At 37.6% G+C, this 19,678-nt stretch overlaps 1 pseudogene; it reads right to left on the reverse strand.

Moving 5' to 3' along the window:
• Window positions 1–454: 454 nt before the first annotated feature.
• On the reverse strand, window positions 455–5,278 carry LOC132513965 (V-type proton ATPase subunit B, brain isoform-like; annotated as a pseudogene).
• Between the last annotated feature and the right edge of the window lie 14,400 nt (window positions 5,279–19,678).

The following is a 19,678-nucleotide window of genomic DNA, read 5'->3' on the forward strand; positions in this document are numbered from 1 at the left end:
CCTTTGGGCCTCATGGATCTGGATGTCAATTTCTCTCCCCAGGTTCAGGAAGTTTTCAGCCATTATTGCTATAAATATACTTTCTGTTTCTTTCTCTTTCTTTTCTCCTTCTGGAATTCCAATCATGCAAATATTGTTTCTTTTCATTGTGTCCCATAAGTCCCATAGTCTTTCTTCACTCTTTTGCATTCTTCTTTCCTTTGCTTCTCTGACTGGATAATTTTAAATGTCCAGTCTTCCAGGTTGCTGATTGTTTCTTCTGCATGGTCGAGTCTGCTTTTGAAACTCTATTGGATTCTTCAGTTCAGTTTTCATATTTTCCAACTCTAGGATTTCTGGTTGGGTTGTTCTGATGGTTTCTATTTCTTTGCTGAACTTGTCATTTTGTTCATGTACTGTTATTGTAATTTCAGTTTTTTGTTATCTATTCCTTGTTTTTAATTACAGGGTAACACAGTAAACTCCAACACAAAGGTAGGGATGGAGGAGTGCAAAAGGAATAAAGAAAATAGAACCAGTATTTCACAAAAGCATCAAGCCAGTGATGAAGTAGCAGTTAATGCTTTGCAGAGTCTTGAGGGTATAATTTGCTCAGGGTGCTCTGAGGGATTCTCTTCAGCATTTCTTTGGAGAAGGTTTGAAGCAGCTGCCAGCCAATGTTCAAAGTCTCATAGACAGGGCGATTTTCACAAGGACTCTGAGCAATAAAGTTCTTCTCAAACTTCTGCAGAAATTCCAAGTAAAGAAGATCATCTGAGGTAAGGGCTTTGTCTCCAACTACAGCTTTCATGGCTTGTGCATCCTTACCAATAGCATAGCATGCATACAGCTGGTTAGATACATTGGCATGATCCTTTCTGGTTATACCTTCTTCAATAGTAGACTTCATTAACTGTGATAATGAGGGCAGCACATTAATAGGTGGGGAAATCTGTCCGTGTGTAGATCTGCCACTCTGTAATATATCCAGTCAAGTCAGGGATTCAGTGAGTGATATCATTGTTACGCATGGTGAGAATAAGAATTTGAGTAATAGAGTCATTTCTACCTTCCACTCGACCAGCACATTAATGTATTGTGGGTAAATCTGTATACATATAATTTTGGAAGCCTCGTTGACCAGGAACCTCCTTCCTGGGCTGCTGAAACCTCTCAAAGTGCTTCAGCATAAGAACTCATGTCTGTTAGGGTAACCAATACATGTTTTTCACACTGATCTTCACTACTCAGCTGTGGTTAGAGCCAAGTGAGGAGTGATAATTTGCTCAATAGCTGGGTCTTTAGCCAAGTTAAAAAAGAGGCAGGCATTGCCCCTTGAGCCGTTTTCTTCAAAGTCAGATTTGAAGAACCGGGCAGTTTCTATGTTTACACCCATAGCAGCAAACACAATCACAAAATTTTCCTCATTGTAGTCCACTACATCTTTGGATTTTTTTTTACCATACCAGGCTGGCAATAGATTAGAGCTGCAATCTAATTGTGTGGTAAGCCATCTTCAGAGAAGACAGGAATTTTCATGCCATCTATGGGCAAAATACCAGTCTGAATCATCTCCTCTGAATAGCTTTGACACTGAGGATTGATTGCCTGGCCCATGATGTCAATGAACTCTTCAGCCAGTACAACAGGACCTCTGTTGATTGTTTTTTCTAATCCATTGAATACCCCACCAAGCACCTCCTTAGACACTGGTGTTTGGAGAATATCCTCAGTAAACTCACAGGACATTTTCTTGACATCTATACCTGAAGTCCCTTCAAATACCTGAACGACTGCTTTGGAACCACTGACTTCTAGAACTTGCCCACTCCGCTTCATGCCATCAGGTAATGTCAAGTGCACAATCTCAGCGTATCTGGGAAACTTAACATGAACTAAGATCACTAGTGGAACATTGACTCCTGATACTGTCTTGTATGCCCTAAAACAATTTCTTCATTGTTCTCATTTTAAAAGCATGCAAACATTGTTTTTCAAAGACTTTCTAAAATCAACTGTCTGGCTCATCACTTGTTCTTTAACTCTATGCTGCTGCTCAAATTCTAAAACTGAACTGTTCATTTTTTTGTGGTCTGGGACACTCTGTATCATTACTGAAAAACAACCTTTCTCCAATGGAGTGTAGCCACTGGAGAAGTTCTTCGGTCACTGGCTAAGCACACACAGAATGTTGAGAAATCATAGTCATCTCCCTTAAGGGTTTACAACCTTAGTCATGGAGTACTCTTTAAACTATGTTATTGTTTCAGTTGATACTCTCTGAATTGAGATTGAGTGAATAATTATATGGAAAAATGACAGCTGCCCCTTATAATCTTTTCCTAGAAGCTGCCCCTCCTAGGGGCAAAACATATAAATGAAATTCATAAAAGAGTATTTATAATTGTTAGGTATAAATTTATTGTCATAAGAATGCAACATGTGTCAGTTACTTGACACATCTACTTCAGCTCACATAAACTCCCCAAAGGCATTCTCTAATGCAAATAATTCCCATTATAAAAAGCACATCTGGGAGAGGAGGGATAAATTAGGAGTTTGGGATTAAAATATACACACTACTGTTTATAAAATAGATCACCAACAGGGACCTAGTGTATAGCACAGGGAACTATACTCAATATCTTGTAATAACCTATAAGGGAAAAGAGTCTTAAAAAGAGTATATATACTGAATCACTTTGCTGTACACCTGAAACTAACACAATATTCTAAATCAACTATATTTCAATAAAAAAATTTTTGTAAAAGCACATCTCCTCAAACCATAGAATCAAGTCTTTTCCTTCTTCCTTACACTGCAGTGCTGTCACATGACCCAGTGACTGATCAGGACAGGATTAGTCAGGCAGGAGAGCGCCCAGACTGATACCCTTCATCTGAAATTCTTTTTAACCAATGAGCCACAAACAGGCACTCTGGCAATTAACCAGTGCAAACATAGTCTTACAACCTGGGGAAACAACAGGTGCTTTCCTAAGTTTTAAAGAGTCTACTTCCAGGGCTCATCCCCAGTTCCTAAGGAAGCTATGAAGAGGTCTGATGCTACACAATTGTATTGTTTAGTAATCAAGAACCATTTCTTTCAGAACTGCTGAGCAGTCCACTTAAGCCTGGTTTATTAAGGTCTTTTTACAATCACAACACTTAAACATATCAGTGCATATGCTTTGGATATATGCTATATAATATGGGCAAAGCTGCTTGTCTTCCCCAAAGAGAGCCTTGAGCTGAAAAAAGTTAATGGTAGAAAAAGGTCAAACAAGACTTAAGAAACCTGGAATTTTCCTGCTCTGCCAATAATCAGGTGTCTAAATCCTGGCAAGCCCTGTCCCTCCCATAACCTTAGGCTTCTCACTGTAAAATGAGAGGGTTAGACTAGATGACCTGCAGGGTACTTTTCAGCTCTGGCCTTCTCTGATATCTAGGTGTCCTCCTGCAGAGCAGCCTCTCCACTGAACAACACCTCCCTCTGGCTGCGGGCCTGACCTCCATCCATGAAAGCAGTTTTCCTAATTTCATTTAGTTTTTTTGTGTGTGTTCTTGTATTTTGCTAGATTTCCTTAAGAGAATTATTCTGAATTATTTGTCTGACAGTTCATAGATCTCCATTTTGTTAGCGTCAGTTCTTGGAGCTTTATTAGTTTCCTTTGTTGGTGTCATATTTTCTTGGTTTTTCGTTATCCTTGATTCCTTACATTGGTATCTGCACATTTGAGTAATTGGGGTCCTCATACAGACTTTACAGGTTTGCCTTGGCAGAGACGGATCTTCACCAGTCAGCTCAGTTTGGATCTCTAGGCATATTTGTTGGTAATATACTTAGGCAAGTGGGGCCTACTGTTATGCTGGGGGTGGAGGGAGGCAACTGTTCAAGCTCTGAGGTTGGGGATGGGAAGGTGCGCCACTGGCTGAGAACAGTTGGATAGGACTGCTGGCTTGGTTCCCTACCCAAGTAAGGCTGTTAGATGGTGCTGTACTTTCCTGGATTCTCTGGTCAGGCTTACTAGATGGTTGGGACTGGGTACTATATTCAGTAGTAGATGGGGCTATGAATTAGCTTCACTCCCTGGTAGGGTAGCAAGGACCTGTATGGGCTTATTGTTTGGGAACCCAGATCAGGCAACAGTGTGCACTGAATTCCCTGATCAGGTGAGACCACCAGTTTTTTTCTGCAAATGGGGAAAGACATGGCTTGTGCTCTCTGTTCTAGTCTGGGCTGTTGGATGGGCTATGCAGCTTCCTGTGTGCTCTGATTAGGTTCCCTGGTTAGGCAGGCTAGAGGCTGTATTCAGCAATGAGCAGGGCTATGAATTAATTTTCCTGCCTGGGTGCAGTGAGAGAAGCAACATAAAGCCAGTAAAGCTCTTTGTTGTCTTAACTAAAGCCAACCTGCACTCCAAGTTCTCTGGCCAAACAGGTTCATTGGCTTTGCTCTGCAAACTATCAGCTCTGCCTGCCTGCCTCTTGCCTTGAGTGCTGCTAGGCTGCACAGCTTCCAGTTTTTTTGCCAGCCTTTCTGATCAGATGGGGTGAGAGATACTGTCCACAGTGAGTGGGGATATGTCTCAGTTCCCTTGCCTGGGCAGGCCCGCATCTTGGCTCAAGCATTGCTGGTTACACAGCTTCTAGGGGTTCTTGCCAGCTCTTGTGGTCAGATGGAGCTCTGGAGCCACAATGGGTGGGGCTATGTTTCAGGTCACTTGCTTGAGTGGGACAGTGAAGGGTCACTCCAGGCAACTCCCATTTTTCTCCAAGCAGGCTTTCTAGTCTCGAGGGGTTGGGAGCTACCCTCAGTCTTGGCTATGAGTTAATCCCCCTGCCTGGGCTTAGCAAGAGAACCCTCCATGCCCAGTATTGGCTTTACTCTGGGGGCAATCAGCTCTGCATGTCTCTCAGCTGGAGTGTTGCTAGGCTACACAACTTCCCGGTGCTCTCACTAGCTACTCATCAGATGGGGCTGGGAGACACTCTTCCTAGTGGATGGATCTATGACTCAGCTCCTTGCCTCAGACTCCTTGGTCCAGGCTCTACGGCCAGAAAAACTCCTCATTTGAGTACCCAAATCAGTCAGATCTGCATCCTAATGGGTTCCCTAGCCAAAGTGCACCACTGACTTGGTTCTGCATATGGGTAAAGCCATTAATTAGGATTACTACTTGGGCACTGCAGGTATGAACTTGGTCTGCCAAGATCTTTGTTGCAAGCCCCTTCTCTCTTCTCCATAACAGTCAGATTCCCAGTGGTTGAGCCCTGCAGATTTCCCTGCAGTCTCCATGTAGCGAGACCAGAATAGGGGCTCCCACATGAGTAGGGGCTCCAAGAAACTTAGGAGGTTTGTTGTCCCCCTCGCCTCTCCTTTCCCACTGGAGGAACCAGAGACTCAGGGAAGACTTCTTTGTGTGTTGCTACACTGGCAATGGGAGGGATAATGCAGCCATTGTGTAGCAGCTTCTCTTATCCTTCCGAAGCAGTATCTTTTGCTCTCTGTGGTGCAGGGGGTGCTTTAGTCTCACCCTTATTTCTAGAATTCTTTCAGGAGTGCCACGTACTTGAATAGATATTAGTTCTTCTTCTGAGGGGGAGTGAAGTCAGGAACGACATATGTTGCCATCTTGGTGATATCACTCTCTCCACTGTGGGTTTTTTGGGGAAGGTTATTTTGTCAGTGGTCACTCAACTAAAAATGACCCTTCCCCCAAAAAAACACAAAAATTCAATATGTCAACAAACATAAGGTATTCATTTTTGGTGAATTATTTTCATTTTTCTATAATTCATTGCATTTGTCAAGAACATTCATAAAGATAACTTTCGGCTGATGATCCATTTCACTTTTTTTTCTGATTTCTGGTTTTAAACACTTATACAGAGAAACACAGTTTGCACTTCATGATAATTGTTAATATGTCTTGTAATTAGAGATCAGTAATTAGCCAGTATTCAGCATTAGCTTGAGCAATGTACTATTTAATGTATTAAGTACACTAAAACACAAAATAGCAGTTGCCTTGTTAAATTATGATAATTTAATGATTATCATAAGACCAGTCTCACGGAATTTAACCAGTCTTCCTTTGATCTCAAATCTCCTTTCTAAAGATTGCAAATTTAAGTTACATACATAGTATATTTATACATATGAAGTATTATATATACTATACCTTTGACTCATATTACCTAATCCCATTTAACAAAGTGAAATAGTAGTGATAGTGAGTCTTATAAGCTAAACTTTCCATATCTTTATCTCAAATGATTCTGTCATATCATTTTGCTATAGCAAAGTCTTAGTATTCATTATATTACCTTTACTAGAACTACGGTGATGATAACTATATATAGAAATGGAAATGCATGATACATACGAAAAGTGGCTTCATATGCATGGCTGAAGAATACTTGTCCCCATAATTTGCTTCAGGTCTAGCTGTTCCCAGAGAGCCATTCCAATTAAAAGATGGATGGATGTAAGGATTGTCCTCTTTGGGCTCATGAGTCATAATGCTATTTTAAATGAAAAAACAAACATGAAATATCTCAGGATATTTTAAAAATATCAAACACACATAGATTCTTATCACTATATTCTCTAGGAAGCAAATAAATGAAACCATCCAGAAGGCACATTAGATCGATATAGCAGATATACTAAAATAATGGCATCTTCATAAAACAAAGAAAATGATTCTGCTTTTATTCTATTCCTCACTAAAACTAGGGTTTTTGTTAGGGAATATTTCCTATGGTCTAAGAATGTCTGAGAAATTACTATGATACTTAGATAAGTGAAGGAAATATAATTTTAAAAATCTTACAGATTAATCTAGGTCAGTGCTTTTTTCCTCAGGAAATGTGTTATCTTCTGGCATAAACACAATTATGTATATATTCATAGTTAGAAACACTGTTATCTCTGACTATGCCTCTCCTCTGCAACCCCACCTCCTACTGAAAAATAAATACATAAAACTTTCTGCTAAAATTCTTTCCAAATAATATCCTTCTTTCTTTCTTTTTCAGTATTTACAAGCTTTAAATTTCCTTTTAAGGGATTGCTTACTTGTAATTTCTTCCAGAGAACTGTTGTGGTGGAGATACAGGACTTCTAGGAAGGATGCTCTGAAGGGATGAACTCCAGGGATTCTGCAGGTAGATTTTGTTTTTTGTTTAAGGGAGAGAGGAAAGGTTTAGCCATGATTTTAAGGAAATTTGAAATACAATGGCTCATATTGATACCACATGCTAAATATCTAAATGTCAAGATACCTCCAGGCCTGCTCCTAAAAAATGACAAATAAGCAAAGGTATTATTAAAAGGCAAATGTTTACATATTGTAGTGGTAATTTAGCAGGTCTTTGTCTATTTCTATCTATTATCTATTTATATTTATCTATCTTTCTCTCTATGATGTAGAATGGCTTACTGAAGGGGAAATACAAATGGAAGATTCATTTCAGCTGGTACTTTAAGCAATACGTGAAGCTTCCAGTCAAAAGAATTAAATATAAATCCCCCTTCCTATTGTCATAGCGTGAAAAACGCTAATCCCCAGACAAAACAGAGTTGACAAAAAGTAACTTAGAGAATACTGAAGCTGAATATAGAGAGCTGCAACATTAAACAGTTACAGCATACAGCAGAGTTTTGGAGGGAAACAAATACAAATCAATTGATAAAGAGTTGGTTCTTAAAGACCATACTTTAAGTACATAAGTAAAGAGTAAATTGTAGCAATACGGACTTTGAAATAAGAAATTGGCATTTTAACACAGACATGAGGCATATAAGTGGATCCAGACCAGATCTACACAGAGCCTATTCTTACAGCCATACTGGTTATGTGTGGGTACATAACATTGTGACATAGCCATTTTGATGGAGCCATATTGAAATCAAGGATATTTTTATATAGGTACTTTGATAGAGATATTTTGACATGGGGGAATTTGATGCAGATTATAAAATAATCCATTGAACTTTCTGATTAAAATAAGATTAAATTGGATGTGAAATATATACCATGACTAATCCTTAAATTTAAGCTCATGTCCATCCACAACCACCCCTGGAGGAGGGGGTGGTGAGGAACCTTGGATTGATAATAATGTTGGAGATGAGATAAAGGTTAAGTATCATCTGGGGAAAAAAAAACTGATACAAATAGGAAGAATGAGACTGACCCAATATTTTTCCTCTATTGTTTAAATATTTGTCTTTGGGCTTTCCTTTTCTGCTTTGTTTTGGCAATCTTCTTTAAAATAAAATTTTAAAAACCCACAAAACTAAAAAAGAAAACCATGACTCTTGAAAGTGTGATTTCAGTGAAGCTTGGCAAGAAAGCTTCACTTGTGTCTATAGCCAGTCCCTCTTTTCTTGGCTCCCTGATGTCATAGTAGACAGAATCACGGGTTCCTGAGCATTCTGTACATCAGTTCTTAAAGGGGCTACCTTTCCTTCCATCGACTTAATTTCATTGGTCCAGGCCTTTTTCTCCAGCAGGCAAGAGAGAATAGCATATCTGATGCAATGAAAAGAGAGCTATCTAAAATTTGGATTTGCGGACCACAGACCAGATTTTCTAGCTGAAGCAGTATGGATATATTTGGGGAGAAGGATCCCATAGGAAGTAGTAGGTGAGTCTCGGCTACTATATAGAGGGATGCTGCATACTTCCCACTTGTCCATTTTGGGCCTAATTTAAACTCATTAAGCCAGACCTGGGCCTTGATACAGCTAGATAGATGTAGAAAAGTGTTTCAGGCAGAACCTAAGGAGTATAAACTTATAGAATAGAAGGCAGGGTCAGATTGACATGGTGACTTATTTATTTATTTATTTTTTGAGATCAGGTCCTAGGGGTGGTGGTGATGGTCATGTGATCATAGTGTGACACCCCACTCTTTTTTTTTAACATCTTTATTGAAGTGTAATTGCTTTACAATGGTGTGTTATTTTCTGTTTCATAACAAAGTGAATCAGTTATACATATACATATGTCCCCATATCTCTTCCCTCTTGCACCTCCCTCCCTCCCACCCTCCCTATCCCACCCCTCTAGGTGGTCACAAAGCACCGAGCTGATCTCCCTGTGCTATGCGGCTGCTTCCCACTAGCTATCTATTTTATGTTTGGTAGTGTATATATGTCCATGCCACTTTCTCACTTTGTCACAGCTTACCCTTCCCCCTCCCCATATCCTCAAGTCCATTCTCTAGTAGGTCTGTGTCTTTATTCCTGTCTTGCCCCTCAGTTCTTCATGAACTTTTTTTTTCTTAGATTCCATATATGTGTTAGCATACAGTATTTGTTTTTCTCTTTCTGATTTACTTCACTCTGTATGACAGACTCTAGGTCCATCCATCTCACTACAAATAACTCAATTTTGTTTCTTTTTATGGCTGAGTAATATTCCATTGTATATATGTGCCACATCTTCTTTATCCATTCATCTGTTGATGGACACTTAGGTTGCTTCCAAGTCCTGGCTATTGTAAATAGAGCTGTAATTAACATTTTTGTACATGACTCTTTTTGAATTATGGTTTTCTAGGGTATATGCCCAGTAGTGGGATTGCTGGGTCATATGGGAGTTCTATTTTTAGTGTTTTAAGGAACCTCCATACTGTTCTCCATAGTGGCTGTATCAATCTACATTCCCACCAACAGTGCAAGATGGTTCCCTTTTCTCCACACCCTCTCCAGCATTTATTGTTTATAGATTTTTTGATGATGGCCATTCTGACTGGTGTGAGATGATATCTCATTGTAGTTTTGATTTGCATTTCTCTAATGATTAATGATGTTGAGCATTCTTTCATGTGTTTGTTGGCAATCTGTATATCTTCTTTGGAGAAATGTCTATTTAGGTCTTCTGCCCATTTTTGGATTAGGTTATTTGTTTTCTTGATATTGAGCTGCATGAGCTGCTTGTAAACTTTGGAGATTAATCCTTTGTCAGTTGCTTCATTTGCAAATATTTTCTCCCATTCTGAGGGTTGTCTTTTGGTCTTGTTTATGGTTTCCTTTACTGTGCAAAAGCTTTGAAGTTTCTTTAGGTCCCATTTGTTTATTTTTGTTTTTATTTCCATTTCTCTAGGAGGTGGGTCAAAAAGGATCTTGCTGTGATTTACGTCATAGAGTGTTCTGTCTGTGTTTTCCTCTAATAGTTTGATAGTGACATCCTACTCTTATGAGCCCATAGGGGTTCAGAAAGAGTAGCAGCTAGCTATGAAGACATTTTTCTCCACAATCAATGACTGTATCAGCCTCTTGAAGTAGAATGACTATATAATTTATTGCCCAAACCAGAACACTTATGAAAGTGACAGGGGTAACTGTTCATGTTTACATTGGAACAACCAACAGAAAGTGGGGCTATCCTGATCACCCTACATTGAAATCACTGCTGTTGTACCCAAAAGCTGAGCCTCCACCTGTTTTTCAGAAATACAGTCAATACGGCTTCCACTTTCTCCATCAAAAGAAATTTCTCTTTTATATCTTACTTCAGAAAACCTTGAAATACCCTATTTGGTATTACATAGGCACCATCATTAATTCCATTGTTCAGCACCCACAAGTAGGTTGACCCTGTGAGTGTGTGAGACAGATGTGTTCAGTAAAGCATTAAGCCATGGTCCACCTTGACAATTTCAAAGGAGAATGAAAAAGCCATGTGGAGGGAAAAATTAGCATATGATAAGTGTAGAAAAGTCAGCAGATTCTGATTTAAATCTATGATCAAAGAGCAAAACATCATGTGAGGGTTGGGAAAATTAAAGAAATCAAGAGAAGTCTCTGGAACTCTGTGATGACATTCCAAAGAGCAAAATTTGTATGTAGGAAGACACACAGGTCATTCTAATCTATCTGGGACAGCCTGACTAGGTGCCCCATGTATTGAGAGTCAGAGGCAAATTACTTGTCCTATTCATTCTCTTCTCCAATGCCAGTGAAGTTTTTCTAATTGTTACAGATCAAGGCTCTTTCTAGGGCATCAATACCTGGAACCAGGAGTAGACTGCACCAATGGAGGGCTGGATTTTAGTTTCTCAGATGAATTTCATATTTTAAAATGTATGATTAAAAATCTCCCAAAGGCCAAACAGCACTGTCTAGCAATCCTACAATTTCCTAATTTATTTTCCTATTCTCTGAGACAACTATTTCACCATTCCATCTCTCCACAAATCTTCAACTTCTCCTCTATGTTCTTTATTCCCAGTTAATGACCTCACATCTTATTTCACTAAGAAAATAGGAACAGTCAGAAGAGAATTATTTCATTTTCCAACCAGCAAATTTACCAACCGACCTGAATCTGTATCCACACACTCTATTATGGATAAAATGTCTCTTCTTGTATCAAAGACCAACTCTTCCAAATGTTCTCAGGATCCCTCTTTTTGCCCTCCCATGGCTTTTCTTCATGCAATTATTAGCATTCTATCCCATAGTGTCACATTTTTCCCTCTCAACTGGATCATTCCTATTAATATATAGATTTGCATTACACAAAACTCGCTTAACTCCACATAATTTCGCAGCTGCTGCCTCATTTTTCTGCTTCTTACATTAAAACATCACAAAAAAATGTTGTCACCCTCATTGTAACCGTTTCCTCACCTCTCTTTCACTTTTTAGTCCGTGTCAGTCTTGCTTCTGTCCCCACCTCTCTGCTGAAACAGCTCTTGTGAAGGTTGCCAGCCATCTCATTTTACCAAATCTAATATTATTTCTCAGTCTTCACCTGACTTTATCTCTCAGTATCATTTAATATAGTGGATCATTCCCTAATTCTTGAAATACTTTCTTTTCTCTCTTTGCTTCCTTGAGACTACACTCTCCTAGTTTTTCTCCTATTGCTCTATATGATCTATCCCAGATCCTTTTTCTGGCCCAGCTTCTCCTTTGCTACATGATCTCTAAATGTTGGAACACCTGAGGGCTTGTTACCAACTTCTCTTTTCCTCTATATTTATACTGTCTATAAGTCCAGTAACATGACTTTAATTAGCACTCATATCCTGATGACTATCAAATTTATATCTCCAGTTTGTACTTGTCCCTGAGATCTAAATTCATATATCCAACTGCCAACTCAAGGCCTCCACTTGGAAGTCTAATAGACATACCCAACTAACCATGAAAATACCAAAAAATTTGACCCCTCTTCCATCTAAAAACACTCTGCTTTTCCTCCAGTATTCCTCATACATCCGGTTGCTCAAATCAAAATCCTTGAAGTCATCCTTTGTTCCTCTCTTTTCCTCATGCTTCATATACACTCTGTCAGTAAGTTTTCAGCATTCAGAATCATTCCCATGGAGAAAGTCCTCCAGTGTGACTTTCCACTGAACTAATAACAAAATCAAATCCTACATACCTTACCATATCCTACAAAACCCAGTATAATCTGCTGACCTCACCAGCAATTCAGTCATGTTGAATTTCTTTTTTTGAGCACATCAAGCCTGTTTTTTCCCTTAGGGTTTTTGTATTCTTTCTGCTTAGAAAGTTCTTTCCCTGACTTTTTGTATGGAAGTGTTTTTTACAACTTTCAGGCTCAATTTAAATATCACATTTTCAAAAAGTCATCTCTAACTTTCCCATCTAACGTTTCCCCACTCCAAGTCACTATTATATCACTGTTTATTGTACTTATAGAATTTATCACAATCTGAAATTATCTTATTTATTTACTTGCTTATTTGTTTATTGTCTGCCTCCTCTCCCTTCTCTAATGTAAGATCAATGAGGACAAGACTTAATCTCAAATACTACTGTATCCTCAGAGTATAGAACAGTTCCAAGAACATAGTAGGCATTTGGTAAATTTTTTGTTCAATGGATAAATGAATAATGATATCTAATGAACACAACTGAGTGCATTTTTATGTTAAGAACCAAAGTGAAACATTGGTTCCTTCTTGTTTGGAGTCTGCAATCCCTTTGCTGTGACCTTCTACTTTAATGGCCTCATAATATACCTATCTTGAAAGAACATCAAGCACAGATGAGGAATAATCTGCACAATAATAAGGCATAGTGGGCTCTCAATCAGAACTAGTGTACTGATTATCTAGGATATTTTACTTCTCTATCCTTCTTACTGCCTGCCTGTTGGTACCTTTGTGCCCTCCTAAGGTGAATAAGAATGATAAAATAAAATTTGATACTCAAACTTATCAATTTGGTTTCCATTAGCAGCTTTAATCAAAAGTTGGTAGAAGAAAAATTATTCTGAAAGGAAATTTGATTAATTTTCTGTTTAGAGATTTAGTATATCCACATTTCCTCTTGTCTCACCTCTTGGTCAGGACTAAAGATAATTAAGCATTGGGAATTTAAGATCTGGTGAATAGTGGTCACCTATCCAGGGAAAAAGTGAGTCAAAGAAATGGAAGAAAGTGAAAGAGGTAAGTACTCTTTAAACCCCACTCTAAGATTACTCCATCAGAAAGGAACTCTTTCTTTTCCTGCTTCTGCCTCAAATAATAGTCTTGTCCACCAAAAACAGTGACTCTAGACCCTGCTAGTGTTCTTTTGGATCAGTTGTGAAGTGAGTTTTTAACTTGCTAGACTGGCCTGTGAAACTCAGAGAAAAGTTTCACACCCATGACAAACAAAACAAAACAAAACAAAAACAACACATCCATAAGTATATATAAAGTATGTATAAACAGAGTTAAAACAACTCATTGAGAGTACAACTTAAAAAAGATCAAGTCTATATTAACACATGATACAGTCTTTAAAATGGGCCTTGAAACTAGCATAATAGAGCCTTAATCTCCTTTAAAAATTCATGTTAATTAGCAACATCCTAGGCTGTGTTTAAATTCTCTCTAGCCAGAAGCACCAAAGTCTAATGAAATTAAGTATTTTAAAGTTTCGAGTAAAATTTTTCTTACTTTTGATCTAAGAAACACATACACATACATGCACAGAAAAACATACACACAAACACACATTTATGTGAGTGTGTTGGAAGCTACATTAAAATGCAGTCACCTCTTTGGGTTCTATTTAGTACCACAAAACAGTATCCTGAGGTATTGTAGACCAGAAAGAGTGAATGCATTTGCCAAAGGTATACATTTTACAACGGTTGTAATTTAAATCCTGAGACAGTATGACTCATGTTACTCACAGTTTCCTCCATTAGCACTACACCTAATAGAGCAACCATATGTCTTACCTTTTTATAGGGACAACACTGACTTCATGTAACTTTTTTTCAATAATGGAAATTTGCTAAATGTATTATAATGCCAGGGACTTCCCTGGTGGCACAGTGGTTAAGAATCCACCTGCCAATGCAGGGGACACAGGTTCAGTCCCTGGTCCGGGAAGATCCTACATGCCATGGAGCAACTAAGCCCGTGCACCACAACTACTGAGCCTGCACACCACAACTACTGAAGCCTGATCGCTTAGAGTCTGTGCTCTGCAACAAGAGAAGCCACCGCAATGAGAAGCCTGTGCACCGCAACAAATAGTAGTCCCCGCAACTAGAAAAAGCCCACGCACAGCAACGAAGACCCAACGCAGTCAAAAATAAATAAAATTAATGAAAAAATAAGCATGATGCCATACCTCTGCAAGAACTAGCATTGACATATATACACTACCAAATGTAAAATAGATAGCTAGTGGGAAGCAGCTGCATCGCACGGGGCGATCAGCTCAGTGCTTTGTGACCTCCTAGAGGGGTGGGATAGGGCGGGTGGAAGGGAGAGCAAAAGAGAGGGGATATGGGGATATATGTGTACAAATAGCTGATTCACTTTGTTATACAGCAGAAAATAACACAACACATTGTAAAACAATTATACTCCAATAAAGATGTTAAAAAAAGATTAGATGAGGTGACTATTTACCTCCCAATAAAAGAAATATACATTGCAAATAAAAAATAAATAAATAAATACACAGGGTAAACAAAGAATGTTGCCTGCCCTTCCAGTTCTACAAGGATTAAGTTGCAGCGCACTGCAGTGTGGCCTGAGGGGAATTCAGGATGGAAAAACAGGAAGCATTCTGTGTTTTGGATATACGGGGCCCCTCAATAGTTAAGATGCACATCTAAGGAAGAATTTCAGTGACCCTAGATTCTTGCATCTTCCCATACATAGAAAAGCACTAAAATCATTAACTTCAGAATTTTCTTTAGCTTATGAGAACTGGCTTCATTATTTTATAGTAGAATTTTGAACTTGTGTCTCTTTTGAACGAATGACAGGGTCTAGTGATAAGACAATAAAGTACAACTGCTCACTGAATAAGTTCCATTTCATTATTAATTTTATTAAATAGCAGAGTTATTTGTTCTAATATCTAGTATATCTTTTAGTGGGTATTACCTAAGATATCCTGTCATTAATGTTCATAGTTCTCTTATAGCACATTTCCTAGTGATTAGCCTTAACCCAATTATCATGCCTATTAGGAGAATAATACAAACTGGATTGAGCTCCTTGAAAAATAAGACCATCACCTTTATCCAGCTGGGTTAGACACCAACAGGTGTGGATTAACCATCTGTAGATAATCATGAGTTTTTAGTATTATTACTATTATTAATTTATTTTTATATCAGATGACTCTATCTTATTCAAACAGGACAGACACTATTGGATATGGACATTGGTTATTAGAATAGAATTTTCCTGGTGAGAGAAAAAGTCCTTTATTTTTGTTATTTCTAAATTTTATTTCTGCTATTTCTAATTTTATGTATCTATATTACAGGCTAGACTATTTTGTCCTTAGCTCATGATGACAAATAGAGGCACACTATTGGCCAAGTGTAGCTGTTTTATAACCATAATTTCAGAATAAATATGTTTCAAAATAATTGTATTAAGACCATTCTGCAATAACTGTAAAGGCTACAACTGGACATTATATTTATTTGTAATTCAGTAAAAGAACATTTTTAAGCATGAATACATAAATGCTCATATTTTTAAGTCTTTTCATTTCTAAAAAAGAGTTTGACAATCATACTTTTCAGTTTAGTAATAGATTGGTATGGGAATAAATCAGCAAGGAAATGATTAAAAAAGAGATAAGAGGTTACTTTCTGTGAGCATTCACTTATTGAATGCTGCTATTAACTATTCTGACCATGCTGTATAGTTAGCGGCTGTCTGGCTCCAACTGTGCAACATCCATATTAGAGTGCTACATGACAATTGAATATTAAATCTTGCCAAGTAGCATTCATAGTCTCATGTTACAGATATCTTGCTGTGCCTGATATCTGAAAGCTCCATGTATGATTCAAGTGGTTATTAGCATTAATTTCATAGAGAACTTTTATCTGAGATTTTGAAGCAACAGTTACACAAAGTTGCTCCCTTTTGGGTGCTATGCAGCCATCAGGAAATCTGTGATTACATTTAAGCCTTGGACTGTGGGGAAAACAAAAACTGTTCCACACTTATTCAGAATTCAGCAAGTTGAAATGCTGGAACCTGGATGAAGACCTTTTGATACAACAAAATGCCACATCAAAATTTTGTTTGCTTCCAAAAAAGACCCCCTTAGCATCAAGTTTTCTGAGATATCATGCCCATAGAACGAGAGATAGAAACTTTCAAAGAAAGAACATTTTAGCAAAGCTAACAGAAATGAAGCTTCACAGTTTCTGTGTTTGGCCGATATGACTAAAATCACTGGAGCTTGAAAGAATTTGGTATGGTCATTTTGATAAGCCTAATGGTTAAATTATATTGTTGCTTGGGTGAGCTAATTAACTGCATGATCAACAATTTGTTCTATACACTGAAATAAAAAATCCAAAAATATTGTGAACAATTTGGCAAACATTGATATAAATAATGCTTTGCTTTAATACGTATGAGAGTTAGAAGTGAGAAGTAAAAGGTGGCACTGTTTACTAAATATCTGTTCTTCATCATCATTAAATAAAATTAATTGAGCATTCATGTGGTACATAGCACTCATATAAGCATACAGGAATATCAAGAATTTTGTCACATCCTATTTATTAAGAAATTTGCAATCCAAGTGGAAAAGTAATGAAGATATTTCCTCCCAATATTTTATAATATCTCCATTTTGAAATATACTATTTTGCATGTACAAACACGTTTGAGAAATCTATCTCTGCATGAAAAGGCTGTGGCTAATTTATATTAACAATTATTTTCATTTAGATATTCCGTTTTATAATTTTAACTATTTTTACTTCTTACAATAAAAGACACACACACACACACACACACACACACACACACACACACACCTCTTCCCAAACGTCTCCTTAAATCTTTCCACTTCCCCACATGTCACCCAACTCATAGACATGTAAAACTATCTTCAAACCCACACCAGCCTGGAAATTTTAAATTTAATTATTTTATGGAAAGTATGAAAAAGAGAGCACCATATACCCACTGCATTAAAGCATATTTATTTTGCATTTTCACGTGTGTGTTATGGCCAAATATCTTACTTATTTTTTAACATCATTATTGGAATATAATTGTTTTACATTATTGTAAAACTTATTATTTGTAAAAATAATTTGTAATTATTTGTAATAATTTGTAATAATTTATTTGTAAAAAACTTACTTTTTAACATCATTATTGGAATATAATTGTTTTACATTATTGTGTTAGTTGCTGCTGTATAACAAAGTGAATCAGGTATACATAAACATATATCACCATATCTCCTCCCTCTTGCATATCCCTCCCACCCTCCATATCCCACCCCTCTAGGTGGACACAAAGCACCGATCTGATCTCCCTGTGCTATGTGGCTGCTTCCCACTAGCAATCTATTTTACATTTGGTAATGTATGTATGTATATGTCACTGCCTCACTTCGTCCCAGCTTACCCTTCCCCCACCCCGTGTCCCCAGATCCATTCTCTACGTCTGTGTCTTTATTTCTGCCCTGCCCCTAGGTTCTTCAGAACCTTTGTTTTGTTTTTGTTTTTTTTTAGTTTCCATATATATGTGTTAGCATACAGTATTTGGTTTCTCTTTCTGACTTACTTAAATCTGTATGACAGACTCTATGTCCATCCACCTCACTGCAAATAACTCAATTTCATTTCTTTTTATGTGTGCCACACCTTCTTTATCCATTCTTCTGTCGATGGACACTTAGGTTGCTTCCATGTCCTGGCTATTGTAAATAGAGCTGCAATAAACATTGTGGTACATGACTCTTTTTGAATTATGGTTTTCTCAGGGTATATGCCTAACAGTGGGATTGCTGGGTAATATGGTAGTTCTATTTTTAGTTTTTTAAGGAACCTCCATACTGTTCTCCATAGTGGCTGTATCAACTTACATTCCCACCAAGAGTGCAAGAGGTTAACTTTCCTCTACACCCCCTCCGGCATTTATTGTTCACAGATTTTTTTGATGATGGCCATTCTGACCGGTGTGAGGTGATACCTCATTGTAGTTTTGATTTGCATTTCTCTAATGATTAGTGATGTTGAGAATCCTTTCATGTGTTTGTTGGCAATCTGTATATCTTCTTTGGAGAAATGTCTATTTAGATCTTCTGCCCATTTTTGGATTGGGTTGTTTGTTTTTTGATATTGAGCTGTATGAGCTGCCTGTATATTTTGGAGATTAATCCTTTGTCAGTTGCTGCACTTGCAAATACTTTCTCCCATTCTGAGGGTTGTCTTTCGTCTTGTTTATGGTTTCCTTTGCTGTGCACAAGCTTTTAAGTTTCATTAGGTCCCATTTGTTTATTTTTGTTTTTATTTCCATTTCTCTAGCAGGTGGGTCAAAAAGGGTCTTGCTACGATGTATGTCATAGAGTGTTCTGCCTATGTTTTCCTCTAAGAGTTTAGTACTGTCTGACCTTACATTTAGGTCGTTAATCCAGTTTGAGTCTATTTCTGTGTATGGTGTTAGGGAGTGTTTTAATTTCATTCTTTTCCATGTAGCTGTCCAGTTTTCCCAGCACCACTTATTGAAGAGGCTGTCTTTCCTCCATTTTATATTCTTGCCTCCATTATCAAAGATAAGCTGACCATATTTGTGTGAGTTTATCTCTGTATTTTCTATCCTGTTCCATTGATCTATATTTCTGTTCTTGTGCCAGTACCATAATGTCTTGATGACAGTAGCTTTGTAGTATAGTCTGAAGTCAGGAAGCATGATGCCGCCAGTGCTCTTGTTCTCTCTCAAGATTGCTTTGGCTATTCAGGGTCTTTTGTATTACCATAAAAATTGGAGAATTTTTTTGTTCTAGTTCTGTGAAAAATACCATTGGTAATTTGATAGGGATTGCATTGAATCTGTAGATTGCTTTAGGTAGTATAGTCATTTTCACAGTGCTGATTCATCCAATCCAAGAACATGGTATATCTCTCCATCTGTTTGTATCATCTTTAATTTCTTTCATCAGTGTCTTATAGTTTTCAGCATACAGGTCTTTCATATCCTAAGGTAGGTTTATTCCTAGGTATTTTTTTGTTGTTGTTGTTGCAATGGTAAATGGGAGTATTTCCTTAATTTCTCTTTCAGATTTTTCATCATTAGTGTACAGGAATGCAAGAGATTTCTATGCATTAATTTTGTATCCTGCTACTTTATGAAATTCATTGATTAGCTCTAGTAGTTTTCTGTAAGTGTCTCTGATATACTCTATATACTGTATCATGTCATA

Source organism: Lagenorhynchus albirostris, chromosome X (assembly GCF_949774975.1).
Source record: "Lagenorhynchus albirostris chromosome X, mLagAlb1.1, whole genome shotgun sequence".
Lineage (NCBI taxonomy): Eukaryota > Metazoa > Chordata > Mammalia > Artiodactyla > Delphinidae > Lagenorhynchus > Lagenorhynchus albirostris.